The sequence below is a fragment of the Scyliorhinus torazame genome, chromosome 15 (assembly GCF_047496885.1).
Source record: "Scyliorhinus torazame isolate Kashiwa2021f chromosome 15, sScyTor2.1, whole genome shotgun sequence".
Taxonomy (NCBI): Eukaryota; Metazoa; Chordata; class Chondrichthyes; order Carcharhiniformes; family Scyliorhinidae; genus Scyliorhinus; species Scyliorhinus torazame.
Genome location: NC_092721.1, coordinates 64,464,399 through 64,489,540, shown reverse-complemented (window position 1 = coordinate 64,489,540; position 25,142 = coordinate 64,464,399).

Here is a 25,142-nt window from a genome sequence, read left to right as displayed (position 1 = left end):
GAACGACATGCATGTACAAGACCATGAAGATCTATCAAGCTTATTTGAGCCACCAGAAGAAGACACTGAATGTCTACCCACTGTATGTGAGACAAGTGACGAAGAAATCACAATTCCCATACAGGATGTGCAGGATCACAGCGAGACTGACATATCTCAGCTTGTCTGCACAGAAGCACTCAATAATCAGAGAGCGGCCACCCATGAGTCCAGAGAGACCACGTCAATTGAAATCTTGAAGATTTTGGCTCCAGAAGAGGAGCACCAAGAGACCAGAGAGACCAAGTCAATAGAAATCCTGGAGATTTTGACTCCAGAAGAGGAGCACCAAGAGTCCAGAGAGACCACGTCAATAGACATCTTGAAGATTTTGACTCCAGAAAAGGAGCACCACGACCCAGAACAAAATGAAATCGTGAAGATTTTGACTCCAGAAAAGGAGCACAAAGAGATCCCAGATGATTCAAGTGAACCTGAAATGACTCCAAAAGAGGAGCACCAAGAAATCAAGGACAATTCAAGTGAACCAGAAATGACTCTAGAAGAGGAGTACCAAGTAAGCAAGGAAGAGGAATCGAATCCACCACAAATGACTGATGTCACCAACATCAATGCAACATCAGATCATTCTCACAATTCTCAAGAAGAAACGCTCAATGTAGCAGATACCACAAAGGACACTGACACCAATAACTGTGACAATGACTCAAATCATCCACATGGCACACTCATTGAGTGCGACAAAAACAACAAAAACCGCAAGAAGCACAGCAGAAACAAGAACAACAACAGCAACAACAAAAACAACATGAAGCGCAACAAGAACGACAAAAGCAACAAGAAGCATCCCAGAAAAAACAAGCACGACAAGAAAAAGAACAAGAACAAAAGCGAAAACAACGAAAACGGAATCAACAAGTGCAACAAAAAGAACAACAAGAACGACAACAAGACACCAACGAAAACAACCAAGACAGAAACGACAAACATAACAACAAGAACAACAACGAAAAGACAACAATGAAACAACAACCTGTACAACATGGTACAACTCTGCACGTGAAGGACAATGCCACAGCACACTGCGAAACAATGACAAGACTACAAACATGTCATGGCATGATAAAGAATCTCACAAATTCACATCTTCTCCAGAACAAACAAGCAAAACAGCTTTCACGAATGATGACATACAGAATCAATACCACAAACACAGGAAAATGTTGTGGTCAGACAACGGTGCGACACAGAATCGCTACCCGCAAGCAAATGGAACAGGGGAAAAAGGTGTCCACATCATTAAACGACTCATCAGCAAGACAGCCGAGTCACGTCCCGACATCAACCTAGCACTGTTATCATACCGAGCAACCCCATTGAGCTTAGGACTGTCACCAGCGCAAATGCTTTTCGGACACCCAGACAACCCTACCGGCAAAGCAATTCCGAGACCCCGGCACGCACCGATTCTTGATGACATGCGGCCACTATGCTCCAAACAGAAACCTATACTACGATCAACATGCAATCCCCCTCAAGCCACTGACAATAGGTGACACCATCAGAATCAGGGACCCAGAAGGCGGAATGTCTGAGTCAGCCACGGTGATCAGGCAGGAGGCAGCGCAGTCCTACATTGTCAAATCGTCTGCGGAAGTACTTTTTCGCTGTAACCGCCGGGATCTATCAGAGATTCGACCTACAACGCCAATATTTCCCACACTGGACTTGACCGAGTCCATTTGTCCACAGGACGTTCCTTGCCACACAACGCCAGACAGTACTCTTGATGACATCCAACCATCATCCCTACTACCACCGTTAAGACGCTCCAGCAGAAGCCGTAAGGCACCCGACCGGCTAGATTTGTAACGACACTTCAACGCACGCACAAGACGAATATGGACAATTCTCACGAAGGACTCACAAAACAGTTAATTGTTTCTGTATTACTTTTATCATTTTCACAGTGTGCAGATTTGCATATGCTCACCACTTGTTATGTACAGTTTTCTTGAGGCCAGTCTAGAAACCATGTCAAATAAAAGGGGGGGGAATGTAGTGATCTGTATATCTGTGCATACATCTGCACATACACCAGGGACTACAGACAGATGTAACAGCTACAGCATCACCAGAGGGCAGCATCAGAGACGGGTATAAAGGATCCAGCCCAAGGGAGGATCCGCCTCTTTCAGAAGAACAGGGCTAGTGAGCAACAGCACACAGAGACAGCTCAGCATAGGCAGTTTACCTTAGCTTCACTGGTCATACCTCTTGACTGTAATATATCTAGTTAAGCTCTGGAAACAGAACAAACCCACTGAATAAAGTATTTGTGTTAACTGGAAGTCAACAATCTTTATTCAGACTTAGAGAATAACATAGAATATATGGCCTCCTTAGAGCAGAAGGATGAGGAGACGCCTGACAAGGAGGGGCTGGAGGACGATCCCTGGAGGACCTGCAGGACCGCTGGAGGATGGAGAGCAGGCAGAAGGTGCGAGGGTCCGGAATAACCGGACTGCCAAGCCCGGTCCTCATCCAAGCCCGATTCTCGTAATATGTGGCTAGGTCCGTAACCCCCCCCCATCGGCCCACATTGCGGAATAACATGCCAGAGGCTTCACATATCTCGTGTGCAATGTGTTTTATTATCATTCACTAGTGACCCCGACTGCCGCTTGCCATCAATGATGTCAACCCACCCCCCACCCCACTTTCCCACCCACCGTCCCGCCGCATCAGTGCACCATCCTCCTCCTGGCCAGCCTCACCTTCCCTTGCACCCCCCCCCCACACACACACACCAACCACAACCTCCCCGCAATCGCCCTGTTCCACCTTCACCTCATAGGGATCTGTGTTACATCACTACAGGGTACTGGACCTGAGTCAGCACGTCCGTTGGTGCATGTTGAGGGCAGGAGGGTGATGATGACCCGCTGTGAGCTCAGCACCAGTGCCACAGTCTAACTTCTGTCTGTCTGCTAAGTGCATACTTACACCATTACCATGGGGTTGGAGGTTGGCCCACATTGCGGAATAACATGCCAGAGGCTCCACATGTCTCGGGTGCAATGTGTTTTATTATCATACACCAGTGACCCCGACTGCTGCTTGCCACCAATGATGCCAACTCCCCCCCCTCCCGCTTCCCCACCCACTCCCCTTCTCCAACCTAGTGTCCAGTCAGTGGTCCACTATCTGGTTAGCCCTCTTTGCTCTGCCACTACATCGAGGTGTTTCCCCAGGATCCACATCAGCAGTGGAGGCAGCCTGCTGCTTACCACGTCCCGTCATGGCCTGTGATGCCCCAGTAGGCATCCTCTCGTGGGGCCCTGGGGCCAGAGGGCCACGGCGCACTCACCATCGGAACATGCCCTGCCATGCCACCATGTTCCAGATGCTGACTCCGAGATGTGTGGTTGTTGCGGGGGCGGGGGGGGGGGGGTTCTCGGGGGTGCTGGTGGCCGCCGTTGCCTACTGTAGGGAGGCTCCGGGTTGGCCCCCAGTGCCTCCTCCTCCAGGTTGTTGCCCATAGCGCCCTTGGAATCACATCAGAATGGTGGGGCAGCTGGACTGAGCTCTGGACTGAGCTCCAGATGCCCCTGTGTCATCTGACTTTGCCAGCCATGGCGGTTCCCCAATGTCTGCACCATGCTGTCGACATCCTGAGTGACACTCCTCTGTGAACGGGCCATGCTGCAGTGCCTTGCCAATGTCCCCTTGCGTTTGGGACATGATCCTCAGTGTCTGTGCATGCCGCTCGTCCGACCTGGACCGCCCACACAACAAAAAAAACAGTCCCAGATGAGGCCCTCCCTGCCCTCCGATCGGTCCACCCCGGGCTGTGTTTCCCGAACGGCAGGACCATATTAGAAATATGCCGTCGGGATTTTGGCCGTTCGTGGGCGGAGAATTGGGATCCCGGGCCTTGGGCAATGGCCTCAGGTGGTGGATACTCTGTGCGCCATACTCCCCAAGTATGCCGCTTTTCATGGGGGGGGGGGGGAGAATCGCGGAACCGGCGCCATCCCTATTTCGTGCAGAAAATCCGATTTTCCTCCCCGTCGCCGAACGCGATTTCGGCGTCGGGTGCGGGAAATCCAGCCCCAATATCCCGGTTCGACTGCACCGTGTCCAACAGTCTAGCCAGATCCGCATCTCCTAATCTTTGAGCTGGTCTCCTCGGTGGCATGGCTGCATGCTCTGTGGGGTTTGCTTTGCGGGGTCAGTTTAAGTGCTGCTCCCCATCGTTAGCGGGGAGGGGATGGCAAGCGCAGCCCGGTGAATCAGCCAGCTTGGCGGTCATTTGTGGCGTGAAATCCATGGTGCATCATTAATTAGACCAATTAATGTTCGGTACCGGTGATGGCCTCGCCAGGTCGGCTGTCGGAAAACTTGCGGCGATTCATGCTCAACCCCACATTTAGAATGAATTCAGTTAGATCGCACCCTATGACTCAATGACTTTAGTGATCTCCCTAATAAGAAACAAGCAGGAGGAGTGAGCAAGCTACTTTGACATGGTAGCCAGATTCTTAATGGCATGGAATAATTGACTAGACACACATGGCACCACATAATAACAGGGAGAAGATTCTTAACCACAAAGATTATCACACGCTTAACGTACATTGATACACAACCAAAACATCATGTTGGTGAACATCATATTGTCCTAATAGCAGCCACAACACATTCTTCCATTGTCAGTCAGTCGTTTCTGCAATATTTGAGCCACCATGATGAACCAGAGGTGTGAACCCAACTGCAATGTTTATAAACCTCCAGCTATGATTGACAGCTCATAACCGCTGGGCAGCATGGCGGCACAGTGGTTAGCACTACTTCCTCACAGCTCCAGGGTCCTGGGTTCAATTCCGGCCGGGGGTGACTGTCTGTGTGGAATCTGCACGTTCTCCCGTGTCTGCCGGTTAGGTGGATTGGCCATGCAAAATTGCCCTTAGTGTCCAAAAAAGGTTAGATGGGGTTACTGGGTTATGGGGTTAGGTGAAGATATGGGTTTATAGGGTGCCTTTTTCCAAGGGCTGGTGCAGACTCCATGGGCCAAATGGCCTCCTTCTGCACTGTAAATTATATGATTTTATGGAAAGCAACTAAGTGCTTTCTACTGCGAAAAAGGGGAAGTGAAAGCACTTAACTCCTATATATTTCTGAACATTAAGGTTAGGTTCAAAGCAGGGTGAAATAACATTCTGGCTGTCTGGAAGCTAAACCTGGAATGCAGCCTACTAAAAGCTATTTCTCTTTGAAAGTGAATAGAAGCCCTGAAGATCAAAGTATCTGAGTTTAAAGCCTTGTTATGTGTTTGATTTTCTAACAGCTGCTGTCTTCGAGACATCTGCCTGAGGCAGCAGGTGTAAGGAACAGGTAAGTGAAAATTGAACAAACATAACATTTATTTATTTATTTAAATTTAGAATATCCAATTCATTTTTTTCGATTAAGGGGCAATTTAGCGTGGCCAAACCACCTAGCCTGCACATCCTTGGGTTGTGGGGGCGAAACCCACGCTAACACGGGGAGAACTTGCAAACTCCACACGGACAGTGACTCAGAGCCAGGATCGAACCTGGGACCTCGGCGCCACCGTGCTGCCGGTACTCTAAATTTATTTTTTAAAAGCTGCTGCCCTTTCGCCCTTGCTTTCACCGATGACCTTAGGAGGAGGAAGAATGTGAAGAGGAAATGGAAGCAGAGGAGGAGAGCCAGGAAGAAGAAGAGAAACAGGCAACTGAAACATCTTCATTTCTGACAGGATGTCCATGAGCATCGAATCCGACTCTGCTTCCCCTAAATTCTCATCCTCACATCATTGTGGCTCCATGCTTCCCCACCTTTCCATTCCTATTATATCGATCAACACAGTTTCCTCATGACCCAAATCCTGAAATAAAAATACATAGCAAAGTAAACCTTTCCATAAGAACTTTATTAACAATTATAAGACATACACAATTGAACAATTCAGCCTTGTGCATTGCCTTAGTAACTGCCTTGAAGGCACCCTTGCCGAACCTGTTGTTCCTGTGCAGTACTTTCTTAGTAACTACAGTATGGTTGGTGGAAGGAAGGCTGCTGCTTTTCACTGGTGAAGACTGCCGATGGCCTTATAGGATGACCTTGAGCAGCTGAGGGCACTGAAGGCCTGATTTCACCTTGCAAAGGTTATGGTAGTCTGAACTCGTCAGCTGATAGGTAAGAGCACTGCACTGTCAATAGGGGGAGAAGGAATGCTGTCATCCAGAGAGAGGATAGCAGTTCATGCACCCTGGAGCCACTGCCCCAAACCTTGGTGATACTCAGCAACCCTGGTACTCTGTCTGTTTGCCGGACTGCTGTGAGAGCCTGAAAGCTCCTTTGAGCAAAGATGGTCACAGTTTGCTTCTGCCTGACACCTAACTGAGTTTATATGGCAACAAGTATGCCTCTCATGACCTCAACCTGAGCTTCCACTGCAGCATCGGCATGTTGGGTGGCTTGTGTCAGTGTTGCAATTGATTATCTACCAGAAGCTGCATCATGGTTGGATCAGTAAATGCTGTCATTAAGCTGGTCACATGTTCATAGATATGAGGGGCAACTGCCTAAGGTTTCAGAGGGTGGCAGAGCAGCGACGCTGATTGGCTGTTGCGGGGAGTGAATTGTGGAAAGCTGCTGTCGGGTGAGCTTCTAGAACTAATATATTTCAGGCAGTGGCTAAACCCGAGACACTACCCAGGTAGTGTCTCCCACCCATCCTCCTCCTCTAACCAAAAAAAAAAGACTCTGTGGTGAGTTGGTGAGGTAAGCTTTTCATTCCTTTTCCTCTCTCCACCCTTCCACCACCTCTAACCTGCGGGGAGTGTGAAAATCAGGTAAGCTTTTTTTTTTCTCTGTAATTGTCAAGTGGATAAATGGAAGGGATGGCAGAGAGGGCAGTGCAATGTTCCTCCTGCAGGATGTTCGAGGTGAGGGACACCGTCAGTGGCCCTGCTGAGTTCACCTGCAGGAAGTGCACCCATCTCCAGCTCATCAAAGACCGTGTTAGGGAACTGAAGCTGGAGCTGGGTGAACTGAGGATCATTATGGAGGCAGAGTCGGTTATAGATAGAAGCTACAGGGATGTAGTTACTCCTAAGAATGAATCATAGAATTTACAGTGCAGAAGGAGGTCATTTGGCCCATCGAGTCTGCACCGGCTCTTGGAAAGAGCACCCTACCCAAGGTCAACACCTCCACCCTATCCCCATAACCCAGTAACCCCACCCAACACTAAGGGCAATTTTGGACACTAAGGGCAATTTATCATGGCCAATCCACCTAACCAGCACATCTTTGGACTGTGGGAGGAAACCGGAGCACCCGGAGGAAACCCACGCACACACGGGGAGGATGTGCAGACTCCGCACAGACAGTGACCCAAGCCGGATTCGAACCTGGGACCCTGGAGCTGTGAAGTAATTGTGCTATCCACAATGCTACCGTGCTGCCCGTAGCTGGGTGACGTTTAAAAGGAGGGGGAAGAAGCAGTCAGTACAGGGATCCCCTGTGGTTGTTCCCCTCAATAACAGGTATACCATTTTGGATACTGTTGGCGGGGCGACCTAGCAGAGGTAAGCAATGGTGACCAGGTCTCTGGAACTGAGTCTGTCCCTGTGGCTCAGAAGGGAAGGGGGGAGAGCAGGAAAGCATTAGTTATTGGAGACTCTATAGTTAGAGGTGCAGATAGGCGGTTCTGTGGCAACGATAGAGGCTCACAGTTGGTGTGTTGCCTCCCGGGTGCCAAGGTCTGTGACGTCCCTGATCATGTTTTCAGGATCCATAACGGGGAGGGGCAGCAGCCACAAGTCGCGGTACACATTGGTACCAACGACATAGGGAGGAAGAGGGATGGGGATGTAAAACAGGAATTCAGGGAGCTAGGGTGGAAGCTGAGAGCCAGGACAGACCGTGTTGTCATCGCTGGTTTGCTGCCAGTGCCACGTGCTATTGAGGTGAGGAACAGGGAGAGAGTGCAGTTAAACACGTGGCTACAGGGATGGTGTAGGAGGGAGGGTTTCAGTTACTTGGATAATTGGAGCACATTCTGGGGAAGGTGGAACCTCTACAGAAACGACGGGCTACACCTGAACCAGAGGGGCACCAATATCCTGGGAGGGAAATTTGCTACAGCTCTTCGGGGGGGGTTTAAACTAATTTGGCAGTGGGATGGGAAACTGATTTGCAGTCCAGGAGATAGCGTTGCTGGAGTTCAGGAAGTTGAGGGTAGTGCAGTACTGAGGAAGGTACAAGATCACAAGAGTGGACCTGCAGGCATGAAGGTGGTTTGAAGTGTGTCTACTTCAATGTGAGGAGCATCAGGAAAAAGGTTGGTGAGCTTGAAGCATGGATTGGTACCTGGGACTACGATGTCGTGGCCATTACGGAGACATGGATAGAACAGGGGCAGGAATGGTTGTTGGAGGTTCCGGGGTTTAGATGTTTCAGTAAGATTAGGGAAGGTGGTAAAAGAGGTGGAGGAGTAGCATTGTTAATTAAGGATAGGATAATGGCTGCAAAAAGGCAGTTTGAGGAGGATCTGTCAACTAAGGTAGTGTGGGCTGAGGTTAGAAATAGGAAAGGAGTGGTCACTTTGTTTGGAGTTTTCTATAGGCTTCCAAACAGTAACAAAGATGTGGAGGAAAAGATTGCAATGCAGATTTTGGATAGGTGCGGTAGTCACAGGGTAGTTGTCATGGGTGACTTTAACTTTCCAAATATTGCTTGGAACCACTATAATTCAAGTAGTTTGGATGGGGCTGTTTTTATCCAGTGTGTGCAGGAGGGTTTCCTCACACAATATGTGGATAGACTGACAAGAGGCGGGGCCAAATTGGATTTGGTACTGGGTAATGAACCGGGCCAAGTGTTAGATTTGTTTGTGGGAGAGCACTTTGGAGATAGTGACCACAATTCAGTGACTTTCACTATAGCAATGGAGAGGGATAGGAACATACGACAGGGCAAGGTTTATAACTGGGGGAAGGGTGATTACGATGCGCTCAGGCAAGAATTGGGGAGCATAAGATGGAACCAGGAACTATCAGGGGTAGGCACAATTGAGATGTGGAGCTTGTTCAAGGAGTAAATACTGTGTGTCCTTGATATACATGTCCCTGTCAGGCATGGAGCAAATGGTCGAGTGAGGGAAGCATGGTTTTCAAAAGAGGTTGAATGTCTTGTCAAGAGGAAGAAAGGGGGCTTATGTAAGGATGAGAAAACAAGTTTCAGATAGGGCACTGGAGGGATACAAGATAGCTAGGACGAAGCTCAAGAAAAGGCTTAGGAGAGCTAGGAGGGGGCATGAGAAGACCTTGGCGGGTAGGATCAAGGAAAACCCCAAGGCTTTTTACACTTATGTGAGGAATAAAAGAATGACCAAGGTGAAGTTAGGGCCGGTCAAGGACAGTAGTGGGAACGTGTGCATGGAGTCTGAAGATATAGGAGAGGCCCTAAATGAATACTTTTCTTCAGTGTTCACAAAGGAGAGGGGCCATGTTGTTGAGGAGGATAGTGCAATGCAGGCTGGTAGGCTGGAGGAGGAAGATAATCGGATGGAAGATGTGTTAGAAATTTTGAGAAGCCTGAGGATAGATAAGTCCCCTGGGCCTGATGGGATATATCCTAGGATTCTTTGGGAGGTGAGGGATGAGATTGCAGAGTCTATGGCTTTGATCGTTATGTCCTCACTGTCTACAGGAATAGTGCCAGAAGACTGGAGAGCGGTGAATGTTGTCACCTTGTTCAAGAAAGGGAATAGGTATAACTCTGGGAATTATAGGCCGGTTAATCTCACTTCAGTCATAGGTAAATTATTGGAAAGGGTCCTGAGGGATAGGATCTATGATTATTTGGAAAGATACAGCTTAATCCAGGATAGTCAGCACGGATTTGTGTGGGGTAAGTCTTGCCTCACAAGTTTGATTGTATTCTTTGAGGAGGTAACTAAATACATAGATGAAGGTGGAGCAGTTGATGTCGTATACCACAGGGATCAATGCTGGGTCCTCTGCTATTTGTAATTTTTATCAACGACTTGGATGATGGAGTTGAAGTTTGGGTTAGTAAATTTGCTGATGACACCAAGATTGGTGGAGTAGTGGATAATATGGTGGGCTGTTGAAGGCTGCAAAAAGACATTGATAGGATGCAGAGCTGGGCTGTAAATTGGCAGATGGAGTTTAACCCTGATAAATGTGAGGTAATTAATTTTGGTAGGACAAATTTGAATGTGGATTACAGGGTTAACGGCAGGGTTCTGAAGAATGTGGAGGAGCAGGGAGATCTCGGAGTTCATGTCCATAGATCTCTGAACGTTGTCACCCAAGTGGATAGAGCTGTGAAGAAAGCCTATAGTGTGTTAGCATTTATTAACAAAGGGATTGAGTTTAAGATTGAGGTTATGCTGCAACTGTACAAGACCTTGGTTAGACCACATTTGGAGTATTGTGTGCAGTTCTGTTCACCTCGTTGTAGGAAGGATGTGGAAGCATTGGATAGGGTGCAAAGGAGATTTACCAGGATGCTGTCTGGATTGGAGGAAAGGTTGAGGGAGCTAGGGCTTTTCTCATTGGAGCGAAGGAGGATGAGAGGTGACTTAATTGAGGTGTATAAGATGATGAGAGGGATAGATAGAGTGGACGTTCAGCAACCTTTTCCTCAGGTGGATTAGCTGTTACAAGGGGGCATAACTATAAGGTTCATGGTGGAAGATATGGGAGGGATGTCAGAGGTAGGTTCTTTACTCAGAGAGTGGTTGGGGCATGGAAACCACTCCCAGCTATGGTAGTGGAGTTGGACACTTCAGGAAATTTCAAGCGGTTATTGGATAGGCACGTGGAGTGCACTAGAATGATTGGGAGTAGGTTGATTTGATCTTAGTTTCAGACTAGTTCGGCACAACATCGTGGGCCGAATGGCCTGTACTGTGCTGTACAGTTCTATGTTCTATGTTCATTGGGTAATTAGTCTAAAAGGTATGACAGTAAATAAACAGTGGGAAACCTTTAAAGAAATAATTCAAAATGTTCAATGAAATGACAAAGAAAAAAACTCAGCAAGAAAGATCCATCCATGGCTTACCAAGGAAATAATTAAGGGTAGTATTAGATTAAAACAAAAGTCTAAATGTGTTATTAAGTATAGCAGTAAGCCTGAGGATTGGGAGGGTTTTAGTAACAGCAAAGAGCAGCCAAAAGGTTGATATAAAGAGAAAATATAGAATACGAGGCAAACTATCCTGGAATATAAAAACAGATTGTAAGAGTTCTAGCAAAAATATGAAAAGAAGTAATATAGAGTCATTGAGGTTTACAGCATGAAAACAGACCCTTCAGCCCAACTTGTCCATGTCGCCCAGGTTTTACCACTAAGCTATATTTAAAGTAAATATTGATTCCTGAGAGGCAGAGACAGGAGAAATTGGGGAATGAGGGAACAATAAAATGGCAGTGACATTGAATACATTTTTGTGTCTGCCTTTACAGGAGAAGATACAAATTCCATGCCAGTGATGAAAAGTAATCAAGAGCTAATAAGATTGAGGAATGTAAAGTAATTAATAACAGCAGAGGAGAAATTGCTTCACTCAGATGATCATGAATCTTTGAAATAGTCTAGTCCAGAGGGTTATGGATGCCCAATCCTTGAATATCTTTCAGGCTCACATAGATTATTTTGTGCTCAGTTAGGGAATCAAGAGACCTGGGAAGTGGGCCAGAAAGTATAATTGCGGCAAGAGATGAGCCATGATTGTGTTCAATGAAAAAGCAGGCACAAGGGGCAGATAGTCTATTCTTGTTCCTCTTTCTTATATCTTTATTTTCCTTCAATCATGAATGACATTGGTGCTAGGGCCCCAAAATTGTGAGACAAGGAGTGGATTCTCCTGTCCTCCAGCCACATGTTTCTCAGTGGCGTGCCATTTACAGGTGGTGGGATTCTCTACTCCCACTGCTTGCCATTGGGATTTCCCATTGCAGCCACCCCACACCACCGGGAAACCCTTTGGCTGGGGTGCACTGCCTGCAAGGCATCACACAAACCTGCCTCCCATCCATTGACTCTATCTACACCTCCCACTGCCGGGGGAAAGCGGGCAGCATAATCAGGGACCCCTCCCACCCTGCTTACTTACTCTTCCAGCTTCTTCCTTCGGGCAGGAGATACAAAAGTCTGAGGACACTCACGCAAGATTCAAAAACAGCTTCTTCACCGCTGTCACCAGACTCCTAAACGACCCTCTGATGGACTGACCTGATTAATACTACACTCCTGTATGCTTCGCCCGATGCCGGTGTCTATGTATTTACATTGCGTACCTTGTGTTGCCCTATTATGTATTTTCTTTTTATTTTATTTTCATGTGCTAAATGATCTGTTTGAGCTGCTCGCAAAAAAATATTTTTTACTGTACCACGGTACACGTGACAATAAACAAATCCAAATCCAAACATTTCCAACAGTCGGAGAATTCCGGCATAGATTCTTGGAGCAGATCTTTGCTCACTGTCAGATTCAGACAGGACTTGTAACCAGTATGTGAAGCTACAGATTTTCCTGCCTCTGATTTTAACTTTGAAAATCACATGTGATGTGACTGAGGTAGGACCACCGCCCTGACCCTTAATGTCTTTTCTGCATTGGCAGTGGAGAGCCGCAATCTGGTGGTTTAATATTTCTGCATGTGTTGCCTTGCTCAGTTTTCCGTTTGCTCTGCCTGTTTCCTTCATGTGTCACATGTGAATTTCAGGGGAAATTAAATCCCTCTTCTCATGAAAAATGGAAGACTGTACCATAATTAACAACCTGTTAATGAAATTGCAGGAATGAACAGTTTCACAAAATCCCAATTACTGAGGCTACGATTTCTTTGAAGGATCTGTAAGTGTACACAAAAAGAAATAAACATTCTGTTGTCTTTCATTAAGAATTAAAATTCACCCCCTCTGTGCCTGCACCCTGATTGATCTGAAAATGTAAGTATTGGCACCTATATGAAGACAAGGTGGCGCTTACAGTGATGTTGGCAAGTTAGTCCATGGATGTGGCATGCAGAGTATTCATCGAACAGCAACTGCAACATCATGTGGTGTAGTTAGGAAGTACAGTCTCCTCACACGGAAGGCTCCAGTCAGTCTGTTTTCAATTAAACAGTATATTTTTTGCAATCTGGTGGAATTAATTTTTGAAACTTAGCAGGAACAATTAGAGCTTTGAATTGAAAATGTTCCTTTAATTTCTAATAATGAAAACCAAGCTAACAAGCATGTAGTTTTTAATTAAAATAAATCAATCACCTCCATTATGAAATTTCCATCAGCACATTGAACTGTTTCTCTTTGTTTAATGTTTTAAAAATAAATTGAAAGTACCCAATTATTTTTGGTCCAATTAAGCGGCAATTTAGCATGGCCAATCCACCTCTGATGCACATCTTTGGGTTGTGGGGGTGAGACCCACGCAAACACAGGGAGATTGTGCAAACTCCACACGGACAGTGACCCTGGGCCAGGATCGGACCCGGGTCCTCGGCGCCTTGAGGCAGCAGCGTTATCCATTGCGTCACCCTTTCTCTTAGTTTAATAATTTTAGCAAAATAGCAGACACAAATTGAAAGTTGAGTACAAATGTGGTGCCAGACTTTATCCCATTATTTCATGTCTTTGCAAGATTGCATATTACATACATATACATACATAGAACATACAGGGCAGAAGGAGGCCATTCGGCCCATCGGGTCTGCACCGACCCACTTAAGCCCTCACTTCCACCCTATCCCCATAACCCACTAACCCCTCCTGACCTTTGTGGACACTAAGGGCAATTTAGCATGGCCAATCCACCTAACCTTACACGTCTTTGGACTGTGGGAGGAAACCGGAGCACCCAGAGGAAACCCACACAAACATGGGGAGAATGTGCAGACTCCGCAAGACAGTGACCCAGCGGGGAATCGAACCTGGGACCCTGGCGCTGTGAAGCCACAGTGCTAGCCACATGTGCTACCGTGCTGCCCTTATGTATAAAGCTTATGTAAAGCAAGCCTTTCAGTTCATCTGACCTCATCCTTCCAGAATATCAACCCAGTTGTCTTCTCAATATGAACTGTTTATGTCTGGTATCCTAGCTCCACACAGTATTCCTTGCAACCCTACTCCAATGGTTCACCACTTTCCTTTTCTGAGTGGAGGTAGGCGGTTTGCTCGCACCCCTAGAAGGAACGTCATCTGTAGGCTGACACGACTGAAACAAGGCCACCCGCAGCCAGAGCACATTGGGAGCAAGGCTAAATTAGTTACGAGTGGAACGATCGCCCCTCAGTGGGAGGAAATCCTGCCCTTGGCAGCTGCTGGCCAATCTGATTGGCCGGCAACTCTAAGAGTTCTGGCAGCAGAGATATACCAGGATGTTGCCTGGTATGGAGGGCATTAGCTATGAGGAGCGGTTGAATAAATGTGGTTTGTTGTCACTGGAACGACGGAGGTTGAGGGGCGACCTGATAGAGGTCTACAAAACTATGAGGGGCATAGACAGAGGCAATAGTCAGAGGATTTTTCCCAGGGTAGAGGGGTCAATTATTAGGGGACATAGGTTTAAGGTGCGAGGGGCAATGTTTAGAGGAGATGTACGAGGCATGTTTTTTACACAGAGGGTAGTGGGTGCCTGAAACCCGCTGCCGGAGGAGGTGGTGGAAGCAGGGACGATAGTGACATTTAAGGGGCATCTTGAAAAATAAATGAATAGGATGGGAATAGAGGGATACGGACCCAGGAAGTGTAGAAGATTTTAGTTTAGACGGGCAGCATAGTCGGCACAGGCTTGGATGGCTGAAGGGCCTGTTCTTGTGCTGTACTTTTCTTTGATGTGGAGATGCCGGCGTTGGACTGGCATTCAGCCTCCAAGGCGTTCTCCAAGGCGGCCTTCAGGACGCGCAACAACGCAGAATCGCCGAGCAGAAGCTTATAGCCAAGTTCCGCACACATGAGTGCGGCCTCAACCGGGACCTGGGATTCATGTTGCATTACATTTATCCCCCACCATCTGGCCTGCGAACCCTACCAACTGTCCTGGTTTGACACAATTCACACCTCTTTAACCTGGGGTTACCCCATCTCTGGATCTGTAAAGATTTAATCACCTGCTAATGCCCGCATTCCAAGCATTGTCTGGCATCTTTGAATCTGTCTATATATATGTTTCTGGAACATACCTCTTCATTCACCTGAGGAAGGAGCAGCGCTCCGAAAGCTAATGACATCGAAACAGACCTCTTGGACTTTAACCTGGTGTTGTAAGACTTCTTACTGTACTTTTCTTTGTTCTTTGTTCCAGCACTAGAGGCCAGCAATGGGTGCTGCCAAGACAGTGGAAAGGAGGGCGAAGAAGATCACGACTGCCTCAGAAAGTCCTGGGGTTTTAGGGCAAGGAAGAATCTGACAACCTTGGGAGTAGGAGGGGGGAAGGAAGTGGTTGGGGGCTGGGTTTTGATGCCACAGAAAGAAGGGGAGGGTAACATGTTGTGGGGGTGCCACTGAGGAGCTCAGGGCACCTCTCAGTGATGTGCTCCCTTGTTGTCCTTAATTTAGGCCTTAAAAAGCAGCCTGCTCACACGGACCCACTTGCCCACACCAGCTGTATTTTGACGTGGTGACAAATTATTCAGGTCAATAAAGAAGCCTGATTGATCTTTAATTATTTATTTACATATGACAGGCGGTATGGGGTTTTGGCAGACACCCACCTCGTGTGTTATTAGGCTCCACTTGATGGCTGAGTCGGAAAGGCAGTGGGAAAACTGTGCGACTTATTTTATATGCAACCCCATGGAGAACACACCCAGTGGGGACCACATAAAATCTTTGGAATACTGCTCCAGTAGCTGACTATTCTGCGCTTTCCCAATCACCATTTTGTGCCCACCCTGAAATTTGTTCAAGGAAATTAAACAACAAAACAAGAGAAAGCACGTTGAATTGCGTGGTAGAGGCAGAAGGGAGATTAAAACACAAATGGAGGTGCCAACCTGGTCAAGCTACAACACAGGGCTCTTTGTATGTCAAACAACATAAGCAGCAAGTGATAGACAGCTAAATGATCCCATAGCCAACGGATCAGATCTAAGCTTCACAGTGCGGCCACATCCAGCCGTGAATGGTGGTGGCCAATTAAACAACTCAGTGTAGGAGGAAGCTCCACAAATATCCCCATCCTCAATGGTGGCAGAGCCCAGCGTATCTGTGCAAAAGACAAAGCTGAAGCATTTGCAATAATCGCACCAGAAATGGTGAGTAGATGACCCATCTCAGTCTTCTCCAAAGATTCCCAGCATCACAGATGCCAGTCTTCAGCCAAGTCGGCCGACTCCACATGACAAACAGCTGAAGGTACTGGATACGGCAAAGGCTATGGGCCTGATAATATTCCGGCAATAGCACTAAAGACTTGTGTTCCAGAACTTGCCATGCCCCTAGCCAAGTTGTTCCAGCACAGTTACATTTGTGGCATCGATCCGGCATTGTGAAAAATTGCCCAGCTGTGTCCTGTACAAAAGGAACAGTACAAATCCAACATGGCCATTTACCGCCCTATCAGTCTACTCTCAATCATCAGTAAAATGATGGAACGGGTCATCAACAATGCATTCAAATGGCACTTACTCAGCAATAACCCATTCACTGATGTTCAGTTTGGGTTCCGCCGGGGTCACTCAGCTCCTTACGTCATTGCAGCCTTGGTTCAAAAATGGACAAAGGAGCTGAACTCCAGAAGTGAGGTGAAAGTTACTTCCCTTGACACCCAGGCAGCATTTGATCAAGTATGGCATCAAGAGCCCTAGCTAAACTGGAGTCAATGGGAATCAGGATGAAACATCTTCACTGGCTGGAGTCATACCTGGCACAAAGGAAGATGGTTGTATTGTAGTTGTTGGAGGTCAGTCATCTCAGTCCGGCAGGCGGTATGTGATTTTGGCAGCCGCCCACCTCGTGTGTTATTAGTCTCCACTTGATGGCTGGGTGGGAAAGTTGGGGGAAAGCTGTGCGACTTATTTTACGTGCACTCCCACGGAGAACACACCCAGCGGGGGCCACAACGTGCTTCAGCATCACTGAAGGAGTTTCTCATGGTAGTGAACTAGACGCAACCGTTTCAGCAACTTTACCAATGATCTTCCTTCCAACATAAGGTCAAGTGTGGGGATGTTCACTGATGATTATACAATGTTCAGCATCATTCATGACTCCTCAGACTCCAAAACAATCTATGTGCAAATGCAGCAAGACGTGGGCAATATTCAGGCTTGGGCTGACAAGTGGCAAGTAACATTTGTGCCACACAAGTGCCAGGCAATGACCATCTCCAATAAGAGAGAATCAAACTATCGCCCCTTGCCATTCAACGGCATTACCATAACTGAATCGCCCACTTTCAACATCCTGGGAGTTAGCCTTGACCAAAAACTGAAATTGATTAGCCGTGTTAATACCATGGCTACAAGAACAGGTCAGAGGCGAGGAATCCTGTGGTGAGTGACTCACCTCCTGACTCCCTGTCCACTATCTACAAGGCACAAGTCAGGTGTGATGGAATACTCCCCACTTGCTGGATGAGTGCAGCTCCAACAACACTCAAGAAGCTCAACATCATCCAGGACAAAGCAATCCGATTGATTGGCAATCCTTCCACAAACATTCACTCCCTCCACCACCGACGCACAGTGGCAGTAGGAGTATCATCTACAAGGTGCCCTGCAGGAACTCACAAAGTCTCCTCAGATAGCTCATTCCAAATCTACGACCAATACCATCTAGAAGAACAAGGGCAACAGATACCTGGGAACCCCACCACCTGGAAGTTCCCTTCGAAGTCACTCACCATCCCAACTTGCACATAAATCACTGTTCCTTCACTGTTGCTAGGTCAAAACCCTGGAAGTCTCTCCCTAACAGCACTGTGGGCTTACCTACACCACATGGACAATTAGGGATGGGCATCAAATGTTGGTCTCGCCAACGACGTCCATATACCATGAAAATGAATTTTGACAAAGGTGTCCTGAACCCGGATGTGGCATTGTCATATGGAGAAGGAGTAAGATTTCAAAGCAGCGGAACAGTTATTACTTTAATTTAAAGAAAATCTCATACTATCCAGTGAGAATATAACAATGTTACCAATAATTCAGATGTTCTTTAAGCAAATTCAAAACCAGAACTAAAACAATAGTTATATTTTATTGAATAGTCTACGGATTCCCCATCCCACCGCACCCCGACCGGCAGCCGGCCAATAGGGTTTCCCATTGTGGGTACCCCATGCCATCGGGAAATCCGCGGGCGTGTTTGCGCTGCCAGCGAAACGGTGGATCCTGCCGATGGAGAATCAGCCAGTCTGGTACACTGTTTAAACTTTACTAAGCAAATGTATAAATGAAGCTGTTGCACCGAAGTGTCAGATAGAATTCAATGACATGATTTAACAATGGATTCCAAAAGTAAATGTAGTTCAATTTGTAAACACTATTAAATCATAGACAATATGAAAACAGCAATAATAACAAAGCAATTCTATCAATAATGTGGCATAATAATCCAGCTAATTCATTTATATACTTGCATAATGAAAATTTTACAATATAATGGTATGTGACAGCGATGTTGAATATTTAATTAAATATCCTTACTTCGCTTTTCTAATGGCATTTGTCAAAAACAAATTTAAATGTTTGAATAGTCTCTACTTTGAGTTCTCTCTTCCTGGGTAAAGAAGCTAATGTTCATGAACCACATCCCATAGTGCAGATACTTTAGCTCTGATCTTAACTTGGGGCAAATGGGATCTGGGGCTGATAAAGTCTCAGCTGAGGTCCAGGAAATAAAAAGGTTTGGCTCAATTTCAGGAATCAAAGCCCTGTGCCCCAAAGACACTTGAAAGGCCCTGACCCAGAATTGAGTCTGGGTCTTATTTCAATGCCCTGGCAGCTGCCACAAAACTCCCAACTTCTGACATTTTCTTGTCGTCACAGTACTTACATGACTGGTCCAGTTTCTGGTCAATGGAAACCACAAGCATGTTGATGGCAAAGAATTCAACAATTGTGATGCCATTGATTCTCAGGAGGAGATGGTTGGATTTCCTCTTTGTGATGAACGGTTACTGCCTTGTCATCATGTAAGGTGATGTCCCTTTTAAGACCGGGCTTGGAACCCTGGGGACTCCGCTTCTGGCTCCGCCCATCTGTGAGCCATATAGAAGGGGCTGCCTTGTGGGCTGTGCAGCAGTTAGCACACGTCTCGACTCTAGCATAGTTCTTAGTCTATTAAAGCCTTCTTTACCGTTTACACTCTGAGCGCGTTATTGAGGGTACCTCAATTTAATAGACTAAACTAGATCAGGATGGACGCAGGCCTAAAACCAGAGAAGCTCAACCTGGAAGCACGGACACCGGAGGCAAAGGAAATTTAAAAGTACTGGTTGCAGTGCTTCGAGGCCTACCTGGACTCCGCAGAGATTCCCATCCTGGGGCCACGCAAGCTGATCCTACTCCACGCCCGGGTGAGTCACAGAATCTCCGCCACGCTCGAAAAGGCGACGACTTATGAAGAGGCAGTCGAGTTACTCCGCAAGCGGTTTGTCAAACCCATCAATGAGATACACGCCAGGCATCTGCTCTCTACCTGCCGGCAGCGCTCGGGGCAATCGGTAGACTAATTCGTCGAGAAACTCACCGCGCTTGCTAGGGACTGTGACCATCAGGATGTGACAGGGGAAGTCCATATGAACCTCCACATCAGAGACGCTTTCGTGTCCGTCATCCGCTCGACCTACATCCGGCAGCGGCTGCTCGAAAATGGGACAAAAGACCTCCAAGACATGCTAATGCTCGCCTCCTCGCTGGAGGTGGCCCGACATCACTTGGGTACGTACCCCGCGGATTCTGTGAGCACCCCCCGGACTTCCTCAGACTCAGCCGTATTACAGGCCTGTGCCACTCGGCGACCCGCTCATCATGTGGGCACACCGTGCTACTTCTGTGGACAGGGCCAGCATCCACGCCCACGCTGCCCAGCCCGCTCCGCGATCTGCAGCGACTGTGGGAAGAAGGGGCATTTTGCGAGGGTATGCCTGGCCAGAAAAACAAAGAACAGCCGGCCCAAAAATCAAGCTCTCAGGCCCGCAGGTCTCGCAATGCGGCTGCGCACCGACCCGACACACCCCCTTCTGACGCGTCATCAGCCTCGTGTGAATCATGGGAGCAGCCATCTTGTCGGTGGCCATCTTCTCGACCCGACACGTGCGATCGACGGCGGCGGCCATTTTACGAATCCGACTCGGCCGAGGACTCAGACTACCCGCGAGTGGGTGCGATCACCCTCGACCAAACTCGGCCAAAACACCTGCAGAACTCTATGATGCAGGTCCAGGTCAATGGGCGCGACACTGCATGCCTCTTCGATTCCGGGAGCACGGAGAGCTTTATTCATCCTGAAATGGTAAGGCGCTGCTCCCTACGCACCCATCCCGCATCCCAAACCATAGCCCTCGCATCCGTGTCGCACTCGGTACAAATCAAGGGGTACTGTATTGCGGATCTCTCGATCCAGGGCGCCAAATACACCCGTTTCAAATTTTATATCCTCCTTCACCTCTGTGCCCCCCTGCTGCTCGGACTGGATTTCCAGTGCAGCCACCGAAGCCTGACACTGAAGTTTGGTGGACCCTTGCCCCCCCTCACGGTATGCTGCCTTGCGACACTGAAAGTCGCCACCCCCTCGCTATTCGCGAACCTCACTCCCGACTGTAAGCCAGTCGCCACCAGGAGCCGGTGCTCCAGTGCCCAAGATATGGCTTTTATCAAGTCAGAGGTCCAGTGTTTACTGGGAGAGGGGGGTCATCGAGGCTAGCAACAGCCCTTGGAGAGCGCAAGTGGTGGTAGTCCGGTCCGGGGAGAAGAAACGGATGGTCGTGGATTATAGCCAGACCATGAACTGATTCACGCAGCTTGATGCGTACCCCCTTCCTCGCATCACGGAAATGGTAAATCGGATCGCCCAATACTGAGTCTTTTCCACGGTCGACCTCAAATCCGCCTACCACCAGCTCTCCATCCGACCAAAAGACCGCCCCTACACTGCCTTCGAAGCAGCCGGCCAGCTCTTCCACTTTCTCAGGGTCCCCTTCGGTGTCACAAATGGGGTCTCCGTCTTTTAAAGGGCGATGGACCAAATCGTGGACCAGTACGGTTTGCGGGCTGCATACCCGTACTTGGACATTGTCACCATCTGCGGCCATGACCAGCAGGACCATGACGCTAACCTTGAAAAGTCCGTCCAGACCGCCCGAGCCCCTAACCTGACCTATAACGAGGAAAAATGCGTTTTCCACACCACCCGGCTAGCCATCCTCGGCTATGTCATGGAAGACGGGGTCCTAAGTCCCGACCCCGACCGCATGCGCTGCCTTAAGGAACTCCCTCTCCCCCGCAGCCTCAATGCCCTCAAACGGTGCTTGGGGCTTTTCTCTTATTACGCCCAGTGGGTCGCCAAGTATGCGGACAAAGCCCATCCACTCATAAAGACCACCATTTTTCCCCTCTCAGCTGAGGCTCAATTGGCCTTCAACCCCATCAAGGCCGACATCATCAAGGCCGCTCTGCATGCGGTGGACGAAACCATTCCTTTCCAGGTAAAGAGCGATGCATCAGACATCGCCCTGGCTGCTACCCTCAATCAGGCGTTCTTCCCAGTAGCGTTCTTCTCCCGAACCCTCACCGCCTCCGAGGTTCGACACTCTGCAGTCGAAAAGGAGGCACAAGCCATTGTGGAAACTGTGCGGCGCTGGAGACACTACCTCGCCGGTAGGAGGTTTACCCTCGTCACCGACCAACGGTCAGTCGCCTATATGTTCGATAACACGCAACGGGGCAAAATAAAAAACGATAAAATTTTGAGGTGGAGGATCGAACTCTCCACCTACATGTACGATATCAAGTATCGTCCAGGGGAGCTCAACGAGCCCCCAGATGCCCTGTCCCGCGGCACATGCGCCAACGCGCAGGACGACCGCCTGCAAGCCATCCACAATGACCTCTGCCACCCGGGGGTTACCCGGCTCGTCCATTTTATCAAGTCCCGCAACCTACCTTACTCAACCAAGGAGGTCAAGGCCATGTTCAGGGCCTGCCAGATCTGTGCGGAGTGCAAACCGCACTTCTACCGGCCAGACAAGGTTCGGCTCGTGAAGGCCTCGGGTCCCTTTGAGCGACTGAGTGTGGACTTCAAGGGGCCCCTCCCATCCACCAATCGTTATGCCTATTTCCTCACCGTTATCGATGAGTTCTCCCATTTCCCATTCGCCAGTCCCTGCCCCGACATGACCTCAGCCACTGTGATTAAGGCACTGCACAGCTTTTTCACTCTGTTCGGTTTCCCCGCTTATATCCACAGCGACCGGGGTACATCGTTCATGAGCGATGATACTGCGTCAGTATCTGCTCAGCAGAGGCATCGCCTCGAGCAGAGCGACCAGTTATAACCCGCGGGGAAATGGGCAAGTTGAGAGGGAGAACGCGACAGTGTGGAAGGCTGTCTTTCTGGACCTGCGGTCGAGAGGTCTCCCAACTACCTGCTGGCAGGAGGTCCTACCCGATGCCCTACAGTCCATTAGATCACTCGTCTGCACGGCCACGAATGAGACCTCTCACAACCGATTGTTTGTCTTCCCCCAGAAGTCTACCTCCGGGGTCTCGCTTCCACCTTGGCTGATGGCTCCGGGACCTGTTCATCTCTGGAGGCACACGAGGAGCCATAAAACGGACCCCCTGGTTGAAAAGGTCCGACTGCTCCACGCCAACCCCAGTTACGCCTCCGTTGAGTACCCCGACGGCAGGCAAGATAGGGTGTCCCTCCGGGATCTGGCACCCGCTGGATCCCCCACTACAGACGCCCCTTCCCGCGCCGCTCCCCTGCAGGACCCGGCGCCCCCTACAACACCCCCCCCCCCTTCCGGCCCTACCCCCCATTAGTGAGCACCTACCGCGCGCCTCCCCTAGCGCCCCCCCTTTACACACCCCGCCGGCACGGGCACCGCTACCCCCTAACCTGCCTAGCCCCCCTGCCCCGACCCGGACCGAAGCTCCGACCGCTGTGCTCCCGGATGTACCCTCAACCAGGACGTCCGTGCCCGCCGCACCACCGCCCAAACTGAGGAGGTCGATGAGGACGATCCGGCCACCGAGACGGATGGACCTATGATGGCGCTTCACCCCCGCCGGACTCTTTTTTAAACAGGGGGCGAATGTGATGAACGGTTACTGCCTTGTCATCATATAAGGTGATGTCCCCTTTAAGACCGGGCTTGGAACCCTGGGGACTCCCATCTGTGAGCCATATATAAGGGGCTGCCTTGTGGGCTGTGCAGCAGTAAGCACACATCTCGACTCTAGCAAAGTTCTTAGTCTATTAAAGCCTTCTTTACCGTTTACACTCTAAGCGTCGTTATTGAGGGTACCTCACTCTTCTTGGAGATGGCCATTGCCTGACGTTTGTATGGTGAGATTGTCATCCAAGTCTTGTTGCATGTGAGCATGAACTGCTTCAGTATCTGAGAAGACATGAATCATGTCAACATTGTGCAATCATCATAAAGGATCATCACGGTGGCACAGTGGTTAGCAGTGCTGCCTCACAGCGTCAGGGACCCGGGTTTAATTCCGGCCTTGGGAGACTGTGTGGAGTTTGCACTTTCTCCTCGTATCTGCATGGGTTTCCTCCGGTTGCTCTGATTAGGTGGATTGCCCATGCCCCTTTGTGTCTAAAGGTTAGATGGCGTTACAGGGTTATGGGGATAGGGTGGAGAGTGGGCCTAGGTAGGGTGGCCTTTAAGAGGGTCAAACTTTTAGAGTCGATGGGCTGAATGGCCTCATTCTGCACTGTAGGGATTCTATCAGCCAACATCCCACATCTGAGCTCCTGGTGGAGGGAAGGTCATTGATGAAATGGCTGAAGATGCTTGGGACCAGGATATTGTTGAAGAATACCTGCAGTGATGCATTGGAGGCTGAAATGTTTAGTCTCCAGTAACCATTCCTCTATACCTGTGCTGTAATTTTCTTTGTTCTTTGTATAAGACAAATTACTCCAACCAGTGGAGAGTTTCCTCCCCCCTCCCACCCCACTTGTGATTTCCATTGATTTCAGGGTTGTGAGTGTACCTTAGTGGCACACCTGGCCAAATGCTGCCTGACATCAAGGGCAGTTACAATCACTTCACACAGAGTCACACAATGGTTGTAGCACAGCAGGTGGCCAGTAGGCCTGACGCATCTGGGCTGATCTTTTTGAGGAACAATTCACCTGATGCACAGAGCCCTGCAATTTTTTTGTTTTTCAGATAATGATCCATTTCCCTTCTGAAGCCTCAATTCAACCCGCCTCTGCCACATTCTACAGCAGTGCTTCCCAGATGAAATGAAAGTTGCCATAATCCCCAAGGACCAGAGGCTGCTCTTCCCTTATAAGACAACCATGAGTGGTGGTCGTTTAACCAGAGGGTCACCACGCCTCAGGTGAGGGGCAAGGTTGAGAAGTGGGGGCCTTCACGAATAACGCTGCATTCCAGATACATGATGCATGAAAGTGTTTTTTCCTCATATTGCTTCTTTTGCAAACTATCATAAATCTGTGCCCTCTGGTTCTCGATCCTTCCACCGATGAAATAGCTTCTGGTTGAGGGAAGGACAGGATTGGCAGCTAAACGTTCCAGGATTTAGATGTTTCAGGCGGGATAGAGGGGGATGTAAAAGGGGTGGAGGAGTTGCGCTACTGGTTCGGGAGAATATCACAGCTGTACTACGGAAGGGCACCTCAGAGGGCAGCGAGGCTATATGGGTAGAGATCAGGAATAAGAAGGGTGCAGTCACAATGTTGGGGGTTTACTACAGGCCTCCCAACAGCCAGCAGGAGATAGAGGAGCAAATAGGTAGACAGATTTTGGAAAGGAGTAAAAGCAACAGGGTTGTTGCGATAGGAGACTTCAACTTCCCCAATATTGACTGGGTCTTGACTTAGTGCTAGGGTCTTGGCTGGGGCAGAGTT